Source organism: Polyodon spathula, chromosome 4 (assembly GCF_017654505.1).
Source record: "Polyodon spathula isolate WHYD16114869_AA chromosome 4, ASM1765450v1, whole genome shotgun sequence".
In the NCBI taxonomy this organism is placed as follows: Eukaryota; Metazoa; Chordata; class Actinopteri; order Acipenseriformes; family Polyodontidae; genus Polyodon; species Polyodon spathula.
Genome location: NC_054537.1, coordinates 61,739,795 through 61,759,457, shown reverse-complemented (window position 1 = coordinate 61,759,457; position 19,663 = coordinate 61,739,795). Strand labels below are relative to the sequence as shown.

The following is a 19,663-nucleotide window of genomic DNA, read 5'->3' as shown; positions in this document are numbered from 1 at the left end:
GGCCCTGTCACCCATAGAGCGCAGGAGAGCAGGCGGGACACACAGCAGTCTGAGATCAGCAGAGTGGAGGTTGCGATTGGGAGTGTAAAAAGATGAAAGATCTGACAGATAAGTCTGCGCTAGCCCATGAACAGCCTTATATGTCAGCAATAAAATTTTAAAATCAATTCTAAACCTGATAGGCAGCCAGTGCAAGGCCTCCAAGACAGGAGTGACGTGATCTCTTGAGCGGGACCGAGTACACAGGGTACACAGATAATATACAGAACAGAGTGATGTGTTGCATAACTGTTACATTTTGGAGGAGGGGCTCTCATGATCCGCAAAGGAATCTGTAACAATGACATTTTCCTTTTGTGTGGCTCTTTGCTGGTTCACTTCACCCAGAGTATTTATTATTAATGGATGATAATACCCATCTGTCAGTGCACACCAGGAAACAGGGATACAGTGCATGTCATGTCATTACTTCTGTTGTTGGACTGTGTTTGTTTTTGTAATCACACCACCCCTCTCTCTATCCTGGCACAATCCAATAGTAATGATAAAATGTAGGGGATTAATGTGCAAAGTTAGCCTATATTACAAAGAGGGAAGATGCAGGCTAGATACACATCTTATAATTATATATCACATGGTTAAAGCTATTTGTTGTGCTGCTTAGTAATACATATTGTAGTAGCACAACGTGTGTTTCATTGTTTTTTGAAAGAATTGTGTAACCGAATTTTGGGAGTTGTTTGCGGACCACCTGGAGTTTACTCATGGGCCACAGGTTGGGAACGACTGGTCTAAGGTGATCCGTGAGCTTTATAAGGTGTCATTAAGATGTGCAATTAAAGCTGGTCCTGGACAGGTCTGCCTTTTACAACCACTGAGGAGGTTAGGCAGCACTTCACTTACTAAGTGTAGCCTTGGCTTAGAGGGGGACTTGAGGCTTGGTGTTAATGCTTTTTTCTTCTTCTAAACCTTTCCTTAGTCCTTTTCTTAGCCTTGCATTTCAATTCTTCAAATTATTCTTGCTCCTCAGCACCATCATCCTCCAAACTGATGTCTCTCATGTCCCCAGTTTCTACAGCAAGAAAATATTACAAGGCTATAATAGTCAATAGTTTTACATGGCAATTTGTATTTTTCATTGTGCCCCTGGCTGGTGTAGTTCCCAGTCTAAAATATATTTTTCTTAAAACAGTTAAATGAAGTAGAATAAGCTATATGTATTAGTTTAACATTGCTTTAGCTTGGCTTCCGTAATATAATAATAGTAAGCAACAGGATTACCTACCTTCACCATAACTATACAATCCAGTTTTAACCATCTTCAGACAACTCTGAGCTTCTTCCAGAACTTTTGTTAAATTATTAATAGGTTGCTGTAATTCTTTATAACCTAAGGCAAAAGAAAAAGTTCAGGAAAAATGTATTTGAACATTAAACAATAAAACTCTGAAAGAGTAACAATTTTTATATTTGCAAATAAATAAACAAACAAAGCAAACAAACAAATGACTTATACTTTGAACTACCCAGGACATGCTTGTTACAAAACAAAGCATTAATTATTTAAGAACCTACTTATATCATTGTCTCAACATTTATTTTATTAATGTGCTCAGCGAGCCACAGTACAAAAGACATTTACAAACATTTGTTACTAAGACATCTAACTGTGTATCTTTTAAACGAGTCTGAAGTTAAATATAAATGACAAAACAAACTGTTGTTTACGTGAATCCCAATTTTTTTTCTTGTAAAGCCTCTATGGAAGAGTTAATGTTTTGAATGCAGCTTTTCAATTTTCCTACCACAGTTTTTGATTGTTCTTTAGCAGCAAGCTGGCCTTTCATGCCTTCCTATAGATCCTGAAGAATGGGTTTGGATTTGGTAATTACAGAATCCACACATTGCATAAAATACCGCAGGTAATTCTCATACTCGTTTTGCTTCTGTTTATGTCCTGTGCTGGAGAGGTGGGTTTCATAGTCTTCCTTGTCTTCAGGTATTTCCTTTTCTTCAGTGGCAAGACTTGCATCATCCTGGGCATCCACCATTTGTTCTTCTGAATGTTTCGTCATGTTCTTGCGGAACTTCACGGCACATAGAGCATACTGCGTTCTGTCAATGTCTGCTTTAATGAAATGTTTAGGGTGCGAGGGTTCTGGCTTGGTTTTCATTGCAGCTATTGCTCTGCACAACAAAATGCATTTTCCAATACATCACTCCATCTGTGCTGGATGTTTTTTCTATGCAGCTCCAGCTTCAGCCTTTCATCTGCCTCTTCTTAAAAACCGTCCATTTTCTTTATCATCCCTTTGGGGTTGTGGAGATAAATGAACAGGCAGCAACAAGTAGGAGTATCTGTTAAGACTGACTTTCTGAAAATAAATACCCTTATAGCTACTGTCCCATTTGCAGTCCTGAAGATACTCATCATCCCTCCCTATGAACAATTCCTGAAGGCTTTCAACAACTTCTCTGATACTTCTTGAAACATTAACCTTTTTAATAATATTTATCAGCCTCGTGGAAATTTGACTTGGCTCATCATCCTGAAGTTCCTTCAGTTTGTTTGCTGCTGTGATGAAATTCTCCCATAGCAAGTATTCACATCCAGAATCCAAGGTTTGTTCAATATTCACTAACATCACAAGACGACTGTTCTCTCAGTTTCCCCTGAAGAAACATATTTCATTAAAATGGCTGCCTCTTCCTCATGCCGAAGTGACTTCAAATAATTGTGTCTTTTGAGAAACAAGCTGGTAATCAGGGTTTAGCTTTGCAAGAAATTTAAATATTCTTGCATGTTTTCTTTGTGACATTTTACTGCTGCTTCCAGATAAACTTGATCCTGGTATATGGAAGCTTGATTTCACCTTTCTGCTTATACCTGAAGACATAAACGAAGATATAAATGAATTTACATTTTTATAAAACCATCACCTCATAGAAGTAGGAAAGTCATGAAAATACCTTCCCAAAGCTTCAGCAGCCTCATCAAATAATACAGCCCGGAAATATATTTTTACTGCAAAGTCAAATTCATAGGCTTTTTCAAAATACTTGGCAGATAATCTGCCTTTCTGTAACACACAGCTGCATCTTTCATCTGCAAAGAAATGTAAAAATACATTAATGTATTAGACAGCGCTCCAGATAAAGTTTTGGGTCACTGAGTAATTTACTCTCCAATTTAGACACTATGGGAGTAAAAAAAAATTTGGGTGAGTAAAATACAACATTACCTTAAAGTCCTGAGTACTTCAATAAATACTATATATACTTTAATGCTAACGTATGTGGTATGCATTAACTACAACTATACATTTTAACTGTAATTTTACTTTGAACTACTTTACAAAAACTTTTTACAATAAAAACAAAAGCAACAAGTATTCTGATTTGCTTTACTGACCACAAACAATATGGCTGTGAAGGAAAGACGCTTTTTTTTTTCCAATGCCGCAGATGGATTACAAACAAAGGGCCTGCGTGCACAGACGCTAGATTCATTATGCATTACTAAAAAGTAACGTAAACTGCACTACGAATTTCATAACTGAAGTACTGGATGACTTCCACTTTTACTTAAATCAAGTAAGTCTTTTGAGGTTGGAAGTACCAGACAATTCAGCTTGGAAGCATCTGGTATCTTGGTAAATGGCAAGATTCTGCAAGAAGTACAACAGAGCAAATGACGACCTGACAGTACCTTCCCCAGCCGCTCACACAATTGTGCACAGAGTCTGAACTCTATTGCATTTTTTAGGCACTTCATTGACCGCTTTGGTGCTCAAGTACTCAAGCTGCATTTCCCTGAAAAGAAAAGGCAACATTTTATTTGTCACAATGTAATACATACAACATGTATCCAACAGTCTTAAGTAGACATAAATATTCAGTCGCTTTGGTGACTGTTTAATCCAGGCCATTTTAAGTGTTTTCGTAGTGGTCATAAGTAGGAATGTACAGAAAAACAACTATGTAGATAAATCTACCTCTCATTTAAAATACTTTAATTAACCCCTTGTGACAGAAATACAATGAGTTCTGGTTGTAAATCTCCCTCTCAACCTGAGAGGGTGCTAAATAGCGAAAGGAAAAGTCTCTGGATGGCATGGCCTGACATTTCGTTTCAGAAGTCGGGAAGTCGGTCAGCCTGGAAGGAAGCAAGACTCTGTTGCAGGAACGTATTGACCTGGAAGGTAAACGAAGTAGCAGCTGCAAGCAATAGACCCAGCTGCAATCGTTTACCAAGGGGTCATGCGGGATAGCATAAAAGGGGCCAGAGAAACGCTAATCTTTTCCTTCACTTGGTTTAAAATAAGAGGAACAGGAAAGACCGGGAGATTGTCCCTTGAAATACAAAAGAGTTTGTGTCAAACTATTTAAATTGTACCTTTTTAAAAATGTATAATTAGTTTCAGCACTGCTTAACTGTTTCAGTTACTGCATCATTACAGTTACATTAGCGCATAGTCAGTTGATAAAAGTACTCTCCAAACAAATCCAGTAATTTTTTCTGCTACATGTTTGCAGTGTCAGATAAAGACAAGGTGACCGCAGAAATCAGCATAAGGGCCCGCTGTTTTTGATCCTTAAGTAAAGACAGGATGCATAGCGCAAAATCAAACATGGCTACCCAAAGACCACTAGAGGAATCGAACATTACAGAGGCTGCAAAGGATGAGGAACAGGCAATGGAAAACTAAAACAGTAAATCTATTTTGTTTTTAAATATTTGCTAGTAAGAAGATGACTTACTTGGAAGTTGTTTTCTTAGAGCGCACATTGAGAATGGAATCATTTGCCAGAGCAAGTTTCTCTTTGTCTTCTGCCCCTCCTTTTTGGTAACATTTGGCAGCAACCTACATTAATCAAGAAAAGCTAAAATGACTGTGTTTTCCAACACCTGTGAAAAAGATTGTATTTGTTGTCATGGTATTCAACTTTGACTTGTTAAAACCTTACCATCCAACACTGATTTTTTGCAAAGACGTCTCCTCTTTCAAACCACTCCTGCTGTGTTTCAACAAACATGCTGACATCAAGCTCTGCAATTAAATTATAATGAAACTTGTGAACGATTATTGCCAAAAGCACCTACTGTTAACTCAAGTGTCTGGTCAAAATGACCCACTGAATCTGCTGTTATGCAATTGTTCTGAAGATTATGAAACATTATCTTTGATTTGCAATGCTTTCATGTCTGGGTATTAAAGGCGCTCTCTGTAAGCCCAATTTTGCTTCTCGATGTTGCGTACTATATGTCACCATAGAAATAAATATGAAGCAATCAGGTGGATAATGCCAGTTTCCCAACCATAAACCACTCTAAAGGCCTGATTTGCACCTTAGTGCAAAATGCAAATGGTTAATTATTAAAAATAGCCATATTCTCAATTCAATTTAAAAATAAACGAGATACGAGATATATATATATATATAATATATATATTATATATATATATATATATATATATTATATATTACCTTTTGATTTTAAAATAGAAAAACGATAACGCTTTGCAAAGTAAGGCGTCATATCGCTCCCGCTATATTACTCCCAACCAAACACACGTACACACACGGTGAGCTATATAGCGTCCACAAACCCCAGGTTATATATAGTTCCCGGCACTATATAGCAAGTCTTCCTCTCCTTTCTCAAATGCACAAACCCGCTGCATTAAAAGAATCCATTCCCAATATAGGAGGCTTGTTGCTAGGGAGCTGACTTCACTGTCTTGTGGCTTATGCTAGTGCATTGCTGCCACAAGTGAACACCTTGTTGGCTAAAATAAAAACTGCTTCAGCAAATAGATATTTAATTTGCTTTGTGTTATTGTGCAATGCGTGTGTATATGACAACAGTATGATATTAATGCTTTGTTTTTAATTGTTTTGTATATTTTTGTTTGTGATGTGCAGTGTGAAATAAAACAAACAGTAATTCTAAGTGCCTATGTATATTGCAGCTAGTGCATGTGCAGTCAGACAATAAAAATAGGGAACCAACTCCAGGACTGCGATATTCCGCAGTATAGCGAGGGGCGATATAATGAGGGGTGGGTGTAGTGTGTGTGTGTGTGTGTGTGTGTGTGTGTGTGTGTGTGTGTGTGTGTGTGTGTGTATATATATCTATATATATATATATATATATATATATATATATATATATATATATATATATATATATATATATGGTGCTAATTGGGAACAGCCACAGAATATAAAAAGCAAGCTTGAAGCTCCATTAGGGAGAGGACTGACAGGGAGCTGGTAACATGGGGAAGTACTGTGTGTTCCTGCTGCGTAGGATATGGGCATGTGGAGTCAAAATGCCTGCTACGTGAGTGGGAGATTGTGACAAAGTGCCCACCCCTGTGTGTATTTTCTGTTATATGTTGCGTGTGATGTGTTAAATGTTGGTGTATAGTCATTGGTACACGGGATATAAACGGGTCTGTGTAACACGAGTGTTTAAAAATGTATATTTGTATTTAGCCACGAGGATTGCACAGCACTTCACGTGCAAGTAAAAAGTAATATGTGAGCACGGGGAATTGCACTTTATTAATTCACGTGCAGTTGTACCGAGACTCCAACTGATTGATTGATTAGCAATCGAGTCTTGGTACAGCTGCATAAAAACAGCATGTTTTCACCAATTCGGGGTTGGGTGTTCGGTGAGTGGAGAACGGGAGAGAGAGGAGGAGAAATAATTTGTCAACAATTGCTTGTTTGTTTAAACTCACCGTGTTTTGTTAGTCTGTCGATCTGCTCACCGTTTTGTTAAGTGTTAGTCCATTTTTGTTTGTCTCTTTATTTTGGCGTGGAGTGCCGTGTCCTGTTTCTGTTTGTTTAAACTGTTTATTTTTCAATAAATTGGCGCCAGCAGGCGTCATCATCGTTTCATTTCATCTGTCCTGTCTGTTGTGTTCATTCCTTCCTGTTTCTGATGCCGCCCACTTCGGGAGTCTTTGTGACACGTGGTGTCCTATGTGGGATAACAGCGCCTCCAAGCGTCAGACCAGGAGAGGTGTTTTTGTGGGAAAATAAATAAAAAAAAAAATAAAAAACCAAAAAAAAAAAAAAAAAAAAACAAACAAAAAACGGACTAACCCTTAAAACGGTGGGCAGATCGACAGACTAACAAAACACGGTGAGTTTAAACAAACAAGCAATTGTTGACAAATTATTTCTCCTCCTCTCTCTCTCCCATTCTCCACTCACCGAACACCCAACCCCGAGTGGGCGAAAACATGCTGTTTTTATGCAGCTGTACCAAGACTCGATTGCTAATCAATCATTCAATTGGAGTCTTGGTACAACTGCATGTGAATTAATAAAGTGCAATTCCCCGTGCTCACATATTACTTTTTACTTGCACGTGAAGTGCTGTGCAATCCTCGTGGCTAAATACAAATATACATTTTAAACACTCGTGTTACACAGACCCGTTTATATCCCGTGTGCCAATGACTATACACCAACATTTAACACATCACACGCAACATATAACAGAAAATACACACAGGGGCGGGCACTTCATCACAGAGATGAAGCAAGACTCAGGGAAGCCTGAGGGGCCGGACGGGATAGACGAGCCAGTGAGAAAAGCGCAAAGCGTCCATGACCATCAGCAGCCACTGGAGGCGCAGCTGAGGGAAGTAATGAAATGCACCCTGCAAGGGATCGTCAGCAGCCACAGGAGGCGCTACTGAGGAAAAGTCAGTGTGCCCTCCAGCCACAGGAAGAGCGGATTTCCACAGCGGATGTTTGTTCTAAGGAGAATGCACGGAGTGACCTACAGCAGCCACAGGAGGTGCTGCTGAAGAAATTAAAGGAAGCCCTGCAGCAACAGATGCAGGCCCAAGAAGAGGGAAAACAATTGTTCAAGTTCAGTGGAAATAGCACAAAAGGTCACAAACCAAGTACAAGAACTAATGAAAAGCACAGAGGTTCTCAAGCAGGACAGTTCAATGGCCCTTGACCAGGCAGAGCAGTGGAAGAACAAGCTTTCACAGTGGAAAAAGAAGGCAGAAACCAAGTTCTTGCAGAAAAATGGCAATGTCACATCACTACAAGGCAAGCTGAAAGAGATGGAGCAAGTTCATGAAAAAGTTTGCAAGTGATGTTGCTAAACAGTCCATAAGCAAGACTGAGAGGGACCAGGTTCTGGACAAGAAAGATAAATCAGTGAGTTATCTACTGAGCTACAATGCTGTGGGTTCAAGATAAAGGAGCTGCAAAGACAGCTTGAAAAAAAGAGTGAGTAACACGAGTGTTTTATCTTTGAGCTGCAGCAGAAGAATGAAGTCAAAGAAAAAGAGCTAGTGTTGCAATTGCAGCATGCTCAAGTGCAGTGTTCTGAAATGTGTAACAGAGTTAAAAATAAATAAATAAATAATCAAGAGAAGGTCTGGCAAGGGAGACAGAGTTTGAATCAGGAACTTGAACTCAAACAAGAGGGCTTTGAGAAGTTGAAAGTAGAGGCTCTGAAGAGTAAAGAAGAGGAACTCGGGACAGTAGAGAAATATGATGCTGACATACAGCAGGTTTTAAAAAGAAAACATAATGTATTTGTTGTAGTAAAAAGTTTACATACCACAATGGGTAAAACTCAAAAAATGCTAATTCAAAGTATTCATACCCTTTGATGCTATGATAGTATTGTTTACAAGGTGCTAGAAATTTCAATATGATAATGCAGAACCTAATTCTAGAAAAGTCTAGAAAATGCTAGACTGCAGGTGAACATTCTTAGACAGTATAAAAGGGTAAGGCATAGGATGATTGTTGTCATTACCAATAAGTCAATATGGTAAAAGCTATCTGAAGAACTTAAGCAGAAAATTATTTATTGTAATAAAGCTGGAGAAGAATACAAGAAGATTTCCAAGCATATGAGTATCCCAAATTCAACTATTGTTTCTACTAATCTTTCTACAAGACTCATGGTACTGTTAGAATGTTCCCTTGGTCTGGAAGAAAAAAGTTTTTTTCACCAAGAACAAGTAGAAGAATTGTGAGTAGATTAATAACAATCCGAAATTGACTGCCAAAGATATTCAAAGCGAAATGGCTGCAAGTGGGACTGGGGTTTCCATTTCAACCATAGGTCGAGTATTGCATGGAGAAGGTCTCAATGGTCGCAGGCCAAAGAAAAAGCCATAGAAAAACATCACAAGGACAATCGCTTACAGTTTGCAAAACGGCATATGAATGACGGCTAAGAGTTCTGGTGAAAGGTTTTTGTGGAGTGATTAAACAAAAATCGAGCTATTTGGACAAGCTGATATTCATTACGTTTGGAGAAAGTCTGGTGAGGTGTACAAAGGAAAGAACACCATACCTACTGTCAAGCATGGAGGTGGTAATATCCTTCTATGGGGCTGTTTTTTAACAGGAAATTTTGTTTCAATACATGGCAAAATGGATTCCATACCATATCAAAAGATAGTGGCCAATTATCTGAAACCCTCCACTACAGAACCTGGTTTAAAGCGCAACTGGACATTCCAGCACAACAATGATCCAAAGCACACATCAAAATCTACTTCAGGTTAAAAAAGAATAAAATCAAGGTTCTGGAATGGCTTAGTCAAAGTCTCGATTTAAATCTGATTGAGAATGTTTGAAATGAGTTGAAGAAGGCTGTGCACAAGAGAAGTCCTTGGAATGTAAATGAACTGGAACAATTTTGCATTGAAGAATGGTCAAAAATCACTAAAGAGCCATGCCAAAAGCTCATTGACAAATATTCTAATCATTTAAAAGAGGTTGTTAATGATAAAGTTGCCTCAACTAGCTATTAATTTCATTTTCCTTGTCAGGGTATGAATACTTCTGAATTAGCATTTTTGGAGTTTTGCATAAAGATTGCTGAAATAAATAATTGTAGACATCTATTTCTTGTAAGTTTTTTTCTTCATCCACAAAAGCAAAACTTTTGTGTGTGTGTGTGTGTGTGTATATATATATATATATTCAACATCAGCTGTTCAGAGGAGATTGCACGAAGCTGGCCTAACTGGAAGAATTGCTGCAAAGAAACCATTGTTAAGAGTGCAGAAAAAGATGAAGAGACTTGCCTGGGCCAAAAAACACAGAAACTGGACTTTTGAGGAATGTAAGTCAGTCTTATGGACCAATGAGTCAAAATTTGAAATATTTGGGTCCAACTGATGAGTATTTGTAAGACACAGGAGTGCATGAGATCTGCATGTGTGGTTCCCACTGTCAAGCATGGAGGAGGCAGTGTCATGATCTGGGGTTGCTTTGCTGGTGACAGAGTTGGTGGTCTTTATCAAGTCCATGGCAAGCTCAACCAGCATGGCTATCATAGCATACTTCAGAGGCATGCCAACGGCTAGTTGGGCAGTCCTTCATTCTTCAGCAAGATAACGACCCGAAACACACCTCAAAGTTGTGCAAGAACTATCTGACAAAGAAGGAAAGTGAAGGACAGCTCAATCTAATGACCTGGCCTGCCCAGTCTCCAGACCTCAATCCCATAGAACTTGTATGGGACGAACTGGACAGAATAGTCAAAGGAAAGCTACCCACAAGTGCCCTACATCTCTGGGAATTGCAGCAGAAGAGCTGGGAAGACATGTCGGGTGATTTCCTGCTGAAACTTGTTAACCGAATGCCTCGTGTTTGTGAGGCTGTTATTAAGGCAAAGGGTGGCTATTTTGAGGAATCCAAGATTTAGAGACAATTTTCAATTTTCTTGAACATTGCTTTGATACTCCTTATGTTTTGTTTTGTATATTGTAACATGTGTTTTCATTTTCAAGTATTTACAGAAACGTATACGACGTAAAACATTGTCAATTATGAAAAAAAACCTTGTTTCCAGAAAGTGTACTGAAACTCACTTGATACACACAGCAAACTCCTTCTCTGTTCATAACTCTCCTACACTGCCCACATCAAACATTATTTCCTTTGTTCTTTTACAGGGCGTGACCAGGGATAACTGGCAGCCAATCATTCCATTACCACCTGGCCACTTTCCACACTTTTCCAATCACACGTCAATTAAACACAATTTACATCACCAAACACCCACACACACACGTGCACCCATGTGAACAGCCTCTGCTCTGCACACATCCTCCTCTTACTCTATATATACATAAACTAATTAGCAGAATACTAGATGGTGCTGACTCTTCTATATACTTTTTATTTTGCTGCTCTGCTCCAACAAGAATTACTTCTGAGGAGCTGTTTCAAATTTAAGACGGGTACATGACGGATAAAAGCACGGAGTAGAATTGTTGTGTCGGGATTTGTGTGGACGGGGCAAAAGCGATGAGTGGACACAAAAGTGGACTTACAGCTCACTAAATTCATCATTGTTGCATTCACAGGGAAGCGCTTGCTGCAAAAACGACGCCAAAAGAGCTTTCAGATGTATCCCCGCTGCAGAAAAAATTGCTAAAAGCTCGACCATTGAACTCAAAACTTTTCTTAGCGCTATGTGAACAGATGGGATGTTTGCATAAACAACTTTTGCTTCATACAGACGTCTGATGGCTGTCACACAGTTCACATCACAAGGTAAAGTTTTGGCAAGAGCCTGAGAACTCAGGGAAGAGTGTCATAAGTTTTTGACAAACTCTGACTCCCCACTTCACAAACACTCTTGGCCAGCACTTTCAAGTTTTACTGGGCTATTTGGCTGACATGTTTGACAAGCTCAATGAACTTAACCTTCCTTTGCAAGGTAAGAACTGTTCGAAATCTGTTTTCAGAGAACTTTGCAGCAAAGACCAAGATTGCTGTGAGTCTAAAAAAGAATTTAACTGACGTTGATGGTGACTCTGTTTTGAGAGATTATTTTAAAGTTATACCCGTTGATCAGTTCTGTCTCTTAATTCCAAGAGTTCACTGAATTGTCAAACAGCCATCAAAATACTTGTTCATTTTGCCTCAACAAAACTGTTTGAAACAGGGTTTTCTTCGCTTACTTACATCAAGAACAAGTAAAGAAATCACTTGAATGTAGAGACAGATCTGAGGTTGAAACTCCAAAATCAAGCCGAGATACCACAAACAGTGCGCAAGCAACCAGGCTCACCCTACTCACTGAGATAAATATGACTCATTAAGTGTATTTTTATATTCAAATTTATTACATATTTGAATAATGGTGCTGTGCTATGCTGCTTTCTGTCTTCAGCAAAAATATGTTATTATGTGTTGATAAAATCATCTTTTTCTAAATAATGTACTGTTTATTAGAAGGAGGAAGTGCACATTGGACATGTATCTCTGAAGGGGGAGCAGCAAAAAAAAAAAACCTCTGGTGTAAACTGTGTACTGTCTGTGCTGTTCAGTGTTAACGCATGCCCAGCCTGGCAGCAGTGTTTGTGTTCAGTATTGTTTTATTATTATACTTTTTTTTTTTTTTTTTTTTTAAAACTGCATTTCTCTCTGGGTTGCTATGGGGCACTGTCCCACCACTGCCACCATATGTAGTAGGGCACTGTCCGACCACTGCCACCATATGTAGTAGGGTAGTGCTGCGGTGAAGGCAGGTCAGCGGCAGGAAAGCAAACACAGCTCATAAATGCACGCTTTTAATTAACAAACAAACAAAACACAGGAACAAATAAATAAGTCACTGGGGCTAAAATAAAAGGTGTAAATAAAACAATACTGAACACAAACACTGCCGTCAGGCTGGGCAGTCACCTTCACTGAACAGTACAAACAATACACAGTTTACACAGACACCTACACTCCTCTCCTAACAAAGTATCTTCTCCCCTTTAGAGACCATGTACCTTATTAACAATAAATCATTCAAATAAGGCACTAGCCACATCCCTACATGTATTCTGGCAGGAAGGATTTTAACACCCTCTCTGCCAGCCCAATAATCACACCCACACACATCTACTAGTGTTGCCAAATTTTCAGAGTCAACAGAACTTTACCTGTGTTCTCATCAGTTCTGACAACCTGTACGTTTCCTCGTTTGATAAAGTATTCAAAAGCAGGTGTGTGCTTCTCTCGGTTTTCATCGAACAGCCATAGATTGACACTAGCTCTGGTCACTGCTGTGCACAGCTATTTTAATTCCCAATTCAGCATCTACAATATACAACATACATTAATAGTCAACAATACCCAATTAACAATAACATTCTTTTAACACAAATTATACAAACAGCTTCTTTTTTTTTACTTTATTATTATATACAGTAGATAAACTGGTCTAAATGTTTTCCTATACAGCGGATTTCCAGAATGTTTTTTCTTTCTCCATATACATAAAAAAAAATGTATTTACTAAGTCCATGAATTGAAGAACCCACCTTATGCTGATCAGCATTAAACTCCAGAGACCTGCTTTGTGGGATACCCGTCTCTTCCAGTGGTAGCTCTACAAGTGGCCCACTCTCAGGTTTTGGGATATTCAAAGGGTTAAATGAGGAGATCACTCACCATTCTTTTCCAGCCTAAAGACAGAAAACAAAAAGATATATATATATCTGGTGGCACAGTACTATCTTGACATAACATAACAAACAGTGTTTTATTTATGTTCCCTGTCCTTAATTCAGGGATGGAAATAAGACTGCTATTGCACAGCACTTCCACCCATTCCAGGTTTTAATATGTGCTTGTCGCTCCCCAACAGATAATTAACAAGCTCAGGTGTGTCTTATTAAAGTCATAGTAAAACCAAGAATGGATCAAACTGCTATGCAAAGAGAGTCATTTCAATCCCTGTTGATGTGCCACCTTATAGAAAAATATAACAACTGCCACAGGTATTTAAGAATCTCACCTCAGAATCTGTGAAGAAGTTATAGAGCAGCACATCATCAAACTCCAGACCTTTGGCTTCATAGATTGTAAGAACCAGAGCCGAATGCAACTCTTCAGGAATTGTTTCTTTTGCTGTTTGGTTGGCTACAAGTATCACCTACAGTAAAGCAAACTTAGATACATCTCAAACAGGCATCAACAATACTGTGAACAAGTTCTACAATATTACACAAAGCTGGGTTTTGCACCCATTCACCCAGTACGGCACCCAACAGATCCTGTTAAATAAACTGTTCCTCCCCTGTAGCTGCATGAACAACTCCAAATACTAAACCTACAGACTTACAGTCCTAGACTTATTCAAGCTGTGATTAGTGCAGTCAGTTCAGAGTTGATTTAGCAGTGGGCTATATGCTCAAATTCCTGACACGTGGTCCACATCATCAAAAAGACGTCAAGCACAGGTCTATAGTAGTTTTTTCTCCGGAAAAAGCCAAGAAAACCTTTCAATGGCCGAGTGAGAGCGATAGGAGCTGAATGAAGCAGAAAAAAATAAAGAGGGCGTATCTCATAGCCTCATGCGCTACAGAGATAACACGGACATAACAAAGGAGGTAGCTACTTCCGCATCCAAATAATATCACAGACATTTGCACAGCTTTTTGAGATGTTATAGTAATAAAATAATGATTTGGATCACATTATTGAGGAGTTTGGTGATAAAACAAGTGATCAGGAGAGGATTTATCAGTATGCACAACTATGAAGAGGTTTGTGAAAAATACAGCAAACAAGGGGTGGGGCTTGGCTGGAGATGCAGTACTGATGTCCTTTTGTTATGCAGTGCCTTTTAAATCTGTTTTACTGAAAAAAAAAACAGCATGTGTAAAATAAACAACGTGTGTGAAAACAAACTGGACATGACACGCCTGACAATCGCTGAATAAATGGACGGCTAAGGGTTAAAGAAGCACACATGGTGTCGCACAGCAACATTTATGATGAAACTGAATTAATTTAGAGCAATAATGATCACAAACCTGATGAGCCCCAAACTCAATGGCCTGTGACTTCCTCTTATTCCCTCTGAGTAACACTGTCAAGTTAGTAACACTGCAAAACTCCAACAGTGTGGGTTTGGGTCCATCGAAAAGTCCCCGGTCCCTTGGCAATCTGTCAAATGACTCAGGAAAGAAGTGCTGAAGCAGGTCCACAACACCAGAGGCCAAATTCAGAATCCCTTCAATTAAACCTGAAAACATAACAGGGTTGGCTATGTTACATAGAAGGGTAGGCACAGCAAAACAGGAAAATAGTGGGGAAATTGACTACAAACATAAGTTTATATGCATCTGTCACAAAGATGGCTGTAGTGGGTGACGTCAGACCTGGAACAATAACACAGGACAGACAGAGATGTAGATTTTTGGTGAAGCTGAGCTGTGCTCAGCATTTAATAAACAAAATAAAAGATTTAAACAGAAAAACAGCACACCAAAACAGGATACGGCACTTCAGGCCAAAATAAACAGACAAACAAAATGAATTAACACTAAACAAAACACACTAACAAAACAGCGGACGAACAGACAAACATGGTGAGTGAAATTATGATTTACTTAACGTTTTCACTTTCTCCTCTCCACACCCGTTCTCCACTCACTGAACACACAACCCCGAGTGAGTAAAAACATGTTGCTTTTATGCAGCTGTACCGAGACTCGATTGCTAATCAATCATTGAATTGGAGTCTCCATACAACTGCACGTGAATTAATAAAAGTGCAATTCCCCGTGCTCACATATTACTTTTTGCCTGCACGTGAAGTGTTGTGCAATCCTCGTGCCTAAATAAAAATATACATTTTAAAGACTTGTGCTCGAAACCCATATTTATATCCCGTATATTTTATACATAAACACCAACACTAACACACTACATACAACATAAAACACTAATAAACATAAACACTCTGCCACAGCATCAAAAAAAGTGACTCCTTCAATTACACTTTCCTACAGCTCAATGCACAATTTCTTTTTAATATAGCCATGTTCACCTACCTGAATGTGATCTGTAGTTCTGATACAGCTCATAAATCCTTCTCGGTTGTCTGACAATTAAGTGTTTCCTTTTGTCAGTGTTGCTTTTGCTGGCATAGAAGAACAACGATCGAAGATCACTGAAACGAAAGGCGACTCCTTTCATTATGCTCTGTGCGGTGTCTCCAGTAAGGAACATGGCATTAGGGTCATTGATGACTTTCATGAGAAGTATAAGCTCAGCTTGGCTGAAATCTTGGATCTCATCCCCTTAAAGCTCATGTATTGACCATGATATCTCATCGAGTTTTGCAAACCTTTGGGACAGGTTGAACAGAACATCTTCCTCATCAAAGAAGCCTCGCTGTGACTTGATTTGCTTGTACAGATGAAAGAGAAGATAAACTTCACTTCGGTCCTCCTGGAAGTCCGGGGCTCCCTTCTTACCTAACTTATTGTACTCTTCTTCCATAAGCATACCATCAGAACTGTTGAACTGTTGAAAAGAGCCCTTTAGAAAGAATCTGATTTCCTTCCATACCAAAGCTGGGTTATAGGGAGGTTTGCCCTTGACCATTTTGGGCCAAATTTCAGAAGCAAAAACTTCATATGTCACAAAGAGGCGTGGGTCAGTTTCTTTTACCTGACTTTCTGTGACCCTTCGTCATCCAGTTTATCTTCAAACTCGCCTTCCTATTTATCATCTATCAATTGTGGAATCATTAGATCGTCCTGAACAGACCAACCCACAACATTCCTTTTCAGGCTGCCATCTGGATTTCTTGGAAAGATAGGGTTAGGCATTGATGCATCCACAAGTAACATAAATTGCCTGAAAGTGATAAATAGGGGGAAGTGCTCATCTTGAATATCCTGCAGCCTGTATATGTTGGACTCCAGCGGTCTAAAGTGGCTGGTGGCTTTCATGGACTTGCTCAGCTCAATGAAGTTCTTTTGTACTTCTTTGCACAAAACATGATTTTTGGTAACAAATACCTGATGTAAATGCTCGAGCAAAAGCAAGGGCCCATCAGCCTGCTCTGCATTTACCCAGTATTTTTGGTACTGCTTCCACAGCCTGAAGAGGCAACAAGTGATTTTGCCTGTTCTGCTTCTCCCTATCAAGATGATTGCTTCCAAGCGCTCTGGATTGAGGTCTATTATTGCATATTCCAATTCCCCGACTCTGAAAGGGTACTGGACTTTAGCGTCCATGTTACTGATAATGCTGAGTGCCATGTTCGTGCTGAAACTATGAAACTTAATTATATTGTATTCTGTTTTCACTGCATTAGTTGGTGGAATATATTTTGGAATATATTATTCTCCTCCACCTTTTGACTGTCAGCATATTCCACATAGCAACGTGGAATGCACTTCTTTGTGTTGAGGTTTGCTGAGAGCTTAGCGCTGTTTAGGCCTTTGAGCTTTTTCTTCAAGATGCACGATGAACCACTGTTGAAAGCCAGGCAGATTAAATTAATGGCATGTTTGAGTTTGTCATGGTCAGTAACAATGTCCCACACACGAATAATCCAACTGTAAACCTTTACAGTGGCCTCTTCTGTACTATGAGATAACTGTTTTGTCCTGATAACCTTCTCTGAATTTTGCCTGCAGCAGGGAGAGAAGTCTATTGCAAGTTCCCATAACATCCTCGCTGCCTTGTCTAGTTTAGGTTCACAGAGTTTAATTTCACTATTTAAATGCTCGAGTCTCTTCTTAAGACTTGATGTCCATTCTCCATTTCCAAGCTGCTGAACGACTTGTACAATTTTTGCTTTCATACGTTACGAAACATCCTTGCTGGCGATCTTCTTCAATACTTTAGATGTGCATTCGATCTCCCACGTCATGTTGTCTCGGTCCAGTGCCTGAAGGCAATTCTCCTCCAGTATTTCATAAGGCTGGGTTTCTTCCACCACTGGCTCAACCTCTAGGACTTCCAGTACACCAGGTTCTACAGCAGACCCTTCAATGTTCTCAGAACTCCCAGCTTTGTCCGACGTGCAGGTGGGTTGTTCTAAGATTACTTTTGCTTGTGAAGGTTTAGAAAGCAAGGTACCGGCTTTGGCAGAAGCACTTGCCCATTCCACAAGCTGAATCATTGTCTCTATCTCGTACACAAAGCTTTCACATACTGTATACAGTTTACATTCCTTTTCAACTGGCTTGACCTGCCCACAACCTTCAGGTTTCCCTACTGAGTCTTGTTCCCCCCATCTGATCTGTTGATTTCAGTTTTGAATCCTGTATCTTTTTGTTTTTCGTCTGCACTTTATTCCAGTATAGAAGTCTTGAGTCTTCTCCACTAACTTTAAAGGTTGCCTCCTTCTTGAGCTTATTTTTATTTTTTTGTGTTTATATAAAACTTTGACAGCATATCCATAATTTGTTCAAGGTGAGTTATTTGTTTGAAAGATGAGGTGTAATAATGTGTTGCCTTCATTGTCTTGTACGTTTGGGTCCAGGTAGTCATACATAGTTGGGTCTTTGAAGATATTTCAGAATATGCAAGCCAATTTCATCTAAAAATAGAAAAATAATTGTGGGAGTATAAACAGTCCTATGATTGTTAAAAAATACAACACATTACAAAACATTGCAGGTACATACTTCATAAGTCATTTCTACAGCTTTTTGTTGGCTTGGTAAATAAGACTCCCTATGCTCAAAACAAGAATCATGAACAATTTTTTTTTTAAAAACTACTGCTAAACTCTAGAGCTTAGAGTTTATTATTATCTCCACAATATAGTTAAATTTCAGATAGCCAGTATATATGTTATAACATCCAACTGATCTCAGAAAGTGGCTTTTTTTCCAAAGCAATATAAAGAGCTGCATGAAGAGGTGTATCTCCAGTGTATATAGAAACACCCTGCAGATTGGCCTCCTTTTCAAGTAGATGTGCCAGTTTATAGTCTTCCCTCTTAAAGCAGAGCTCAACTGGCGATTTTTTCACTGCCCCATATCCATTTGGAGAGGCTGGTGAGAAAAGAACATCAACTTTTAACCTTTACATAACTTATAATAGTTAGAATAAATATTAAATGCAGTTTGTTTCTAACTCCGAGTACCATTTTCTCAACTGTGGCAAGGTTAAAGAATTAAAAACTTTGCTACAATGTTTTATTCACATGAAGAATAAGTTATGGGGAAAACGAAACTTGCCACAGGTTTCTGTGGATTGGAGTTGCAAGATATTTAGGATTTAACCTCAATATTCTCTTTTCTGTGAATCAAGTGTGTATTTAAAGTGGATGTAGCTACCAAAATAATTCCCTAAATCTTGCTCGTTGTGCCCTCCATCTGGTGCAGTTTTCAAAGATTTTCTGTACTATGTTATAGAAAGTTTGCTTGCCCTACTCTATGTTACTGTTTCACCTCTGTGGTCATTTTACCTCAGAAGTGTCTTTGGTGCCAAAGCATGCATAATGACAGAAAAGGCTTTGAGGTAGTAGGGCAGTTTTGGGTTCCATGTGAAATGACAAGGTGAGTGAAACTCTACCTAAAGCATGGCTCACAAACAGACCTATAGCCTAGTGCAGTACCCAGCTATTCTGTATTAAAAAAGTTTGCTTTAAAATGTTTTACTATCAAAACTACACAATTGAGACCTGAAATTATTCCGTTAGCCACAACCACTATAATCCCCTTACCTCCTTTTTCAAGAAGACAGCAAACAAGTGGGATTCTCTGTTTATCACACTTGTTGAAATGAGAAATGATGTAGCACATGTTCAGGTCATGAAGGCTGAAGCTAGGGAAGAGACCTCTCCCCTTGCTTTTCAGTCCATCAATTCGACCTGTCAGAACCAGGAGAACTT

General features: G+C 39.0%; 1 pseudogene; it reads right to left on the bottom strand.

Annotated features, from left to right (window-relative positions):
• Positions 1-1,013: 1,013 nt before the first annotated feature.
• On the bottom strand, positions 1,014-17,941 carry LOC121313960 (annotated as a pseudogene).
• Positions 17,942-19,663: the final 1,722 nt, after the last annotated feature.